Source organism: Lynx canadensis, chromosome C1, assembly GCF_007474595.2.
Source record: "Lynx canadensis isolate LIC74 chromosome C1, mLynCan4.pri.v2, whole genome shotgun sequence".
NCBI classification, from domain to species: Eukaryota; Metazoa; Chordata; class Mammalia; order Carnivora; family Felidae; genus Lynx; species Lynx canadensis.
In genome coordinates, this window is record NC_044310.1 from 54,539,115 (window position 1) to 54,547,224 (window position 8,110).

Sequence of the window (8,110 nt, forward strand, 5' to 3'; positions counted from 1 at the left end):
GTTTGTTTCTCGCCACTGGGGAGCTGCTTACCGGCAACTAGCGAATAGCAGCTGAGGAAGCCGCTAAAACATCCTCTAGCGCACAGGATAGTCCCCCATAGCGTTATTGGACCCAACATGTCAATAGTGCCAAGGATAGAAGTCCTATTCTAGGGTCCCTCTCACTCTAAAGTTCTGTGAGTCTGAATTATGACTGTTCTTGAGGATAGTATGTGGCAATATTGGGTATGGCTAGGAATGGCCAGCTCTAACCTCCTAAGCACATTTATAATAGTAGACCCATCGCTTCTTGGCCTTTTGGCTAAGATCAAGTGTAGTATCTGTTCTTATCAGTTTAATATAATAGTAGACCCAGTAGGCAGGTAAAATGTGGGGCAAGACTTCCTGTATGCTTACAGGAAATCAAGCTCCGGATAGTTGCTTGAGATGGTATATATTTCCAAGCAGTAGGTGTATTACTTCTATGACAACATCAGCACCCCTAGGTGAGTATCTTCCTTTCTTTCCCTCTTTACTTGTTTTCAAGTTCCATATTCTGAAATCAACTTTTTTGTTCCACTGGACTATGACCTATCTTATTTGTCAGCAACTCTCCCCTCCCTACTCTAGGCCTCCCTGGGACTGGCTCTGTTGGGATGGGTCTTCTGATAGGCAGAGGTTTGCACTGAGCAGTTTTTTACGCCACCCCAATCCTCATTGCTCCCACTTATAATTTCTTTGGAAGTTGAAGTCATCCTGTGTTTTATTACGAATGCCCTACCTCCAGGACTAAAACCTTCCACATCTTCCCTCTTTGATGCACCCTCCCTGTTGAATTTTTAGCACTTTAGGATGATTCAAGAGATGAAGGATTAAAACTGTCAGGACAGTCATACTTCTTGATCAAAACGGCCCCTGCCACCCGTTCAGTCAATTTTTACAACACATTCACATCTGCCACCTGGTACCAAGAGTAGATTTAGTGTAGCATTAGATTCTTTTATTTATACTGGGATTTAATTGAATGTGGGCAATCGTATTAATTCTTGCTCTTGGCTGGAAGAAAGCTCAACAGGCCCACTGTCTCTGCTAGGTAAATGTAAGTAAGTCATTCCGTTCTCTGGGGCTTCACTGAGCTTATACGTAAAAGAGCGGTAGCAGCCCAAAGGCTGCTGAGATTCTTTCCACCTTAAAACAAAAGAAAAAGCACTGAAATTTTGAAAAATATATTGGTATTAGGACATGCACACTTTATGGTATTGGCTTGTTGCTAAGGGTGTCATTTCTACCGAAATGAGGAAGTTGGTTTTTACAGTTGGAGTCAGGAAATAGTTTACATCCTTCTCTAGGGTTTAGAGTCCCTGGAAGATTAAGGTCACTGGTGTGACCCATGATAGCACTTAAGAGTTGGAGAAACCAATCCTTTCATTCACTTAAGGAACATATATTAGGCCCCTATTATGCTCTTTGAGTACAATAATATTTGTCTTTATTTTGCAGATGAGAAAATTAAGGCACCAGATGGCTAAAGAGACTGTTAAAGACAACCCCACAGTTTTGACCAAGGAGGAAGCGGAAGGGCACCAGGGCACAGGGGCTAGGTCCAAAATGATTAAAAATTTCCCATTCTCTGTGCCATAATTTGAATCTCAAATATTTGTTTCTCTGACTTAAAATTGCAACTTAAAATACTCATTGTTTACCACCCTAGTTTGTAGTGTTATGTTATCGATCAAAAGCAGGAGCATAATTTAATGTGTTTTTTGGTTGTTATTTTTTTTAATACTTCACTTATTGTCCTGCTTGTTTAGAAAAACTGCTTGAGTTTTTTTCTCACACTGCTAGGTCATGCTCACTAGATGGACAACATATTTCACCACAATGCAACAACTAACACTCCTACTGTAATTTCCCTCCTATTCTCAGTAGATAGTTGAGTTGCAACAACATACTTCAACTCAAGATGGGAGACTGTCAGTCCAGCAAAGAAAATGTGTCCTACTGATGCATATTCCAGTTTAGAGACCTCCCTTTCTACCTTCTTTCATGAGGCATCTCAGGGTGACTTAATTAGTAAACCCCTAATTCGTTGTCCGTATTTTGGAGACCACTGGACCTCAGTGTGCATTATGATCCTCAAGGCTCTCAAATCTTTTAAGGTCCCTAAGTGTTCAATGTCCTCAACTCAGAAGGCAAATGACTACATTCTTAGGCCTCATTTTATTGCATTTGCCTCAGACTTTGTTTCCTTAATTAAGTACGTGTCTTTAGCCAAAATGCTTGGGTAGTACTGGCAAAGCAAGGCAATTGGAAATGTGTTTAGAGAACTGCCTCCTGGTTTCACACTAGTTAAAGCTATATATCATCACCAACATTTAGCGTTGTCTAGTTTTTCTACTTTTAGCCAGTATAATGGATTGGAAGAGGTAGGGGCACCTGGGTGGCTCAGTCGGTTAAGCATAAGCCTCCAACTCTTGATTTCGGCTCAGGTCATGATCTCATAGTCAGGTCGAGTGATGGAGCCCCATGTCAGGCTCTGTGCTGGGTGTGGAGCCTACTTAAGATTCTCTTTCTCACTCTCTAAATAAATACATAAATATTGGAAGTGATATCACACTGTGGTTTTATTTCTTTCTTAAGTTTATTTACTTTGAAAGAGAGAGAGATAATACATGCAGGAGGGGCAGAGAGGGAGAGAATCCCAAGCAGGCTCCACACCATCAGTGCAAAGTCCCATGCAAGATTCAAACTCACAAAGCAGGAGACCATAACCTGAGTCAAGATCAAGAGTCGGCCACTCAGCCAACTGAGCCACCCAGCCGCCCAAACACACTGTGGTTTTAATTTGCATTACCTAATGGTTATTATCTTCCATACATACATACATACATACAGTCAAGTGTCTCAAATACGTATAAGTGTGTGTATATATATAATCAATCATTACGTATAAATAAACTCACATCTATCAGATATATGATCTGCAAGCATTTTCTGTTAGGCTGCAGTTTGTCTTTTCACTTTCTTAACAGAAATTTTATTTATTTATTTTTTTTTATATATATGAAATTTATTGACTCTTAACAGAAATTTTAAAAGAGTGCACGTTTTAAAATTTGATGAAGTCCAAATTGTCCATTTTTAATTTTGTGGATTGTGTTTTTGATGTCACGTCTATGAAATTTTTGGCTAATTCGAGGTCTTATAAGTTTCCTACATTTTAGAGGTTTAGGAGTAGTGTAGTTTTAGATTTTAAATTTAGATCTGCGATCCATTTTGAGTTATTTTTTGTATATTGTACAACTTCATTTTTTTGCATATAGATATTTAATTGTTCCAGTGCTATTTGTTGAAAAGTTTGTCCTGTCTCTGTTGATTTCATTTGTACCTTCATCAGAAAACAGTTGTCATAAACATGTGGTCTGTTTCTGGACCCTCCATTCCGATCCAATGATCTATTTGCATATCCTGATGCCAATATGATACTTTTTTCATTACTGTTACTTTGTCATAAGTGTTGAAATCACATGGTACTGCTCCTTCAAACTAGCTCTTCTTTTTCAAAGTTGTTTTGACTGTTCTAAGTCATTTGCATTTCCATTTGAACTTTACAGTCAAATTACTTCTGCAAAAAGTCTGCTCAGTGTTTCTTTGTGTTCCTCCTTCTCTGTGCTTCACCTGAACTCTCTCTGGAGGCAATATGCTGAGGGAAGGGGAGAGGAGGGGAGAGGAAGGGGCAAATCATCTGATTGTCCTTCACTGCCTGATGTCCATGTCTTGAAAAATATCATTTTGTATATTTTGTCTTTTTCTCCCTTCCTTCCTTCCTTCCTTCCTTCCTTCCTTCCTTCCTTCCTTCCTTCATGTTATGTCAGGCAGGAGGGTAAATCGAGTTCCTGTTCCTCCATCTTAACTAGAAGCAGACTTGTGGTTACGTTTTTTGAAGTATCCTTATCTTCTAGATTAAGATACTGAACTATGTTCAGAAATGACATGATATCTGAAATTTGCTTCAGTATACTCCTGATGTCAGAAAACTTTTCTATGGGCTTGAAATTTTCCACAAAAACTTTTCACCATAAGGGTCTTAATACCTGCCTATCTTACAGGATTGCTGTGAAGATTAAATGTGGAATTATACGTAAAGGGCTTTAGAACTATGCTTAGAACTTAATGAAGGGGCGCCTGGGTGGCGCAGTCGGTTAAGCGTCCGACTTCAGCCAGGTCACGATCTCGCGGTCCGTGAGTTCGAGCCCCGCGTCGGGCTCTGGGCTGATGGCTCAGAGCCTGGAGCCTGTTTCCGATTCTGTGTCTCCCTCTCTCTCTGCCCCTCCCCCATTCATGCTCTGTCTCTCTCTGTCCCAAAAATAAATAAACGTTGAAAAAAAAAATTTAAAAAAAAAAAAAAAAAAAGAAAAAGAACTTAATGAAGAGTAGCTATTAATACTATATACTTGTATCAAGTCAACCATCAAAGATATACAGAAGTCTGATTTAAAAAAAACAACCTCCAATGAAAACCTTTTAATCAAGAATAATTGTAGCAATGATGCCTGGGGCAATGGAGATTCAGTTTGGGCATCAACTCCTCTAGATTTGTTCTTTCTCTGAATTGCCCTAGTCCCCTGTTCCATCCACTCTCAAAGCACTTAAATATGGCCTGATAGCTCTACATTTATGTATCTGCCTCCGATCTCCTGACATCTCCTTGCATTCATTTCTGTATCCTTAGAGCCCAGCACAGAGTAGACACTCAAAACTCACTTGTGGAACTGGTTCACATTGCCATCTCACCTGCCCACCTCTGTGACCCTCTTCTTTCTGCACACTTTGTTCCCACCTCTTGCTCAGTCTGCCATGGGTTGATGTGTTCTTGTTTGAGAGCGTTGGCCTTCAGTTTCTACCTATGTACTTCCTCAAGCTCACTATAAGAAGTTGGGAAAAGCTCTGTGCCTCTCCACACCTTTTCCAAACACATCCTGGTTGTGGCTTGTTTGAGCCAGGCAGCCAGAGCTCAGGTGACAGTAAGGAGGTAGCAATGAAAGGAGGTCTCTAAGGATAAATTCAGACCTGCATGGCACCGCTTCAAGCTAATCCTCCACATCCTCTTGGTCTTCTTGGATAGACCAAGGTGAAATATTCAATCAAGAAAACTGAAGAACTTAGAACATAGCATGTTAGGACTAGAAGGGCCATTGAGATAATTGAGTCTTCTTTTAACAGAGGGTAATATTCTTAGAAACAAACAAAACAAAACAAAACAAAACAAAACAAAACAAAAGCATATATTTCCTACCTCTATCCCCGACATGGAGCTAGTCTGGTCAATAATGTGGGAAGAGATAGTCCTGCTCTCATACCTCTTTTGCACATCCTCCAACCACCAAATATGTGCACAAGCGCATAGGCGCGCACACACACACACACACACACACACCCCTTCTTTGCAGCTGGAGGCATCTCTGAAGAATCCTTAGGTCACTGATAAACAAGAGGACAGTGGGTACTTGAATTCCTGGTTTCCTTTCTTTCTATTAACTAGTCGACAATGCCACTCCTGACAAAAACAACAAAATGTTCCACAGATGTGTCTGTCTCCTGGATGTCTGAGCTGTGGGATCCAATTTTAGTAGAAGTGCTGCTGGAACAATCACTGTTTTCAAGAAAGAATCAGAGGGAGAGATGAATAGGCAGAATGCAGAGGATTTGGGGGCAGTGAACATACTGTGTATGATACTCTAAGAATGGATACATATCACTGTACCTTTGACCAAACCCATAGAATGCACAATACCAAGAATGAATCCTCGTGTAAACTGTGGACTTTGCATGATAAGGATGTGCGGATTCATCTAACAAACATGCCATTCTGGTGGGTGATGTTGATAATGGGGTGGGAGGATGTGCATGTATGACAGCAGGCAGTATATGGGAAATCTGTATCTTCCTCTTAATTTTGCTGTGAAGCTAAAGCTGCTCTAAAAAATAAAGTCTTTAAAAAAAAGAATGAGTCAGAAATGTTTCCAGCTCTTTTCAAGAGGGAAAAAGGCCACATGATGTCCAAACTGAGATGGTTTGAAAGCGGAGAAATGAAAGATACTTTCTGCGTGAAGGCTGGAAAACATCAAAATCGGTTTGAGAGTGTGCATGTGAGAGTGGTTTAATAGCACCATCCAGTGGCACAAAGCAATATTGCCACTAAAACTCAAAAACAGGGTCCAATCATTTAAAAAAAAAAAAGTCAACAAGTTTTAATTTGAGAGCCTCTGATATGTCAAGCTTTATACTAGACACTGGGAACATAGCAACTGTTATTTACAAAAATCTATACACTGATTTCAGAAGGATTTGTACATGTTGCTCTTATAGGTATCCCTAATTTGCTGTCTTCACCACCAAAAAGGTGAGTCAGGCGTCTAGGACAGGAGTTTAGGATAGATCTTCCTTACTTCTTAGTCTAGGGTCCAAAGTGATGTCAGCTGGCTCAGAGCCTAGAAAACACAGATCTTTTGAACCCCAAGCTCCTGATGTGGGCATTTTGGGGGAAGCAAGACTTTTGCAAAGTCTCCCCTAGAATACTACTACCCAGTTGTTGTTAATCCGGGAATGCAAATGTATATACTTTCTTGAGTCTTGAGTAAGGCATTTAGATTTGGGTCATTCCCATGAAATCTTGAAAAATCTCCATGACTTCCTCCCCACAGACTATAACATGACTAGGACTCAAAAAGGATCTGATCAATCGGCAAAATTTTCTTCCTTCCGGTTCCGCATGACTCCACCTTGTGAGTGCTGATCAGACCCCAGTTGGAAGTAACTATGGTTTATACTTCCAATGAGGGAAGGCGTCTTTGCTGGACATCCTGGATTACTTGTATACAGGCCAAGCAGTCTGTTGCTAGCTGAGCTCTTACTTTGCCAGTTTCGGTTTTTTCTGAGTCTCATCCACAGACCATTGGGTAAAGCTGAAAAGTTTTTTGGTTCCAGTGATCAGTATTAAACCTTTTTTTTTGTTTGTCTCTCAGTTGCAGAAGTAGCTTGGACAAGGCATTTGCTTCCTCTGACCTCCATTTCTTTCAGTAGAAAAATAAAGTCTGGAATGATTGGACGTGGGTAATCAGTTGTGTTACCCTGCTGGAGGATGTATGAAAAATATTTTAGAGCTTCAGACAACCCAAACTCTTAAAAACCCAAAAAGTTCACTAACCAAAGAAAGACTTGGATTTTAATTTCTGCCAGTAGGGCCCACTAGTTACTCTAAAGGGCCCTCCGTATAAAATATAATTAGATGGTGAGTCAGACCAACACAGTAGACACAGTTTTAATGCATTATTGCACTTACTAGAGTGAGGAATTTTCTGAGGGTCTAAGAATTAAATAGTAATAGTAACAACTAAAGCCTGAGCAAGGAGTAGGAAGTAAATGAGCAGAGGAAGGAGCTATAAATGAGGTTGCCTGGAAGTCAATATTCACGTTGTTGCAATCAACGTGCCCATCATAGGTGTCTGGGATTCTCCCAGATGTCATTGAAGGAAATAGAGTCCACAAGTTTAAAAAGTCCACAAAACGCACAAGAAAAAAGCAACAGACAGCAGAAACAATAATGAAAGACTTAGACTCCCTACCCAAAGACTTCATATATTGGCAAGAGCTGATTGAAATGTACGATAGTCACATGTAAAGGTTAAAGGAAATAACAGAGGAAATAAAAATAGGAAAAGAAAACAAGGATATAAAAAAATAATAAGGCAAGTTTTTGAAAGAACTAAATAAAATTTGTAGATTTCAAGTAGACACACACATCTCAGTGGCTAAGGGGAACAGAACTGAAGATACTGATGAGGGAGCATAAGGCAAGTTTAGGGCAAAGCACCAACCAGCTAACAACCCCCACCCCTCCAGGTGGGGTAAGTGTGATATTCCTCAGGCACTCCTAGCTGCCCAAGAACAAAGGAAAGGAAAGAAAACAAATGGTTAACTGATAGAGATCACAGCCATGTAGGACCTGAGTCTCCATCAGGTTACAAATGTCTTAGTAAATTACAAGAAAAAGGCAATCTTATCAACAGCTTAATCTCCAGAAACCTACAGATTCAGTTACCTGGAGCTCCAACATCACCGTCCATCCATA

The 8,110-nt window shown here is 40.2% G+C and overlaps 1 pseudogene; it reads left to right on the plus strand.

Annotated features, from left to right (window-relative positions):
• The first annotated feature begins 281 nt into the window (after positions 1 to 281).
• LOC115522700 lies at positions 282 to 484 on the plus strand (annotated as a pseudogene).
• The last annotated feature ends 7,626 nt before the right edge of the window (positions 485 to 8,110 follow it).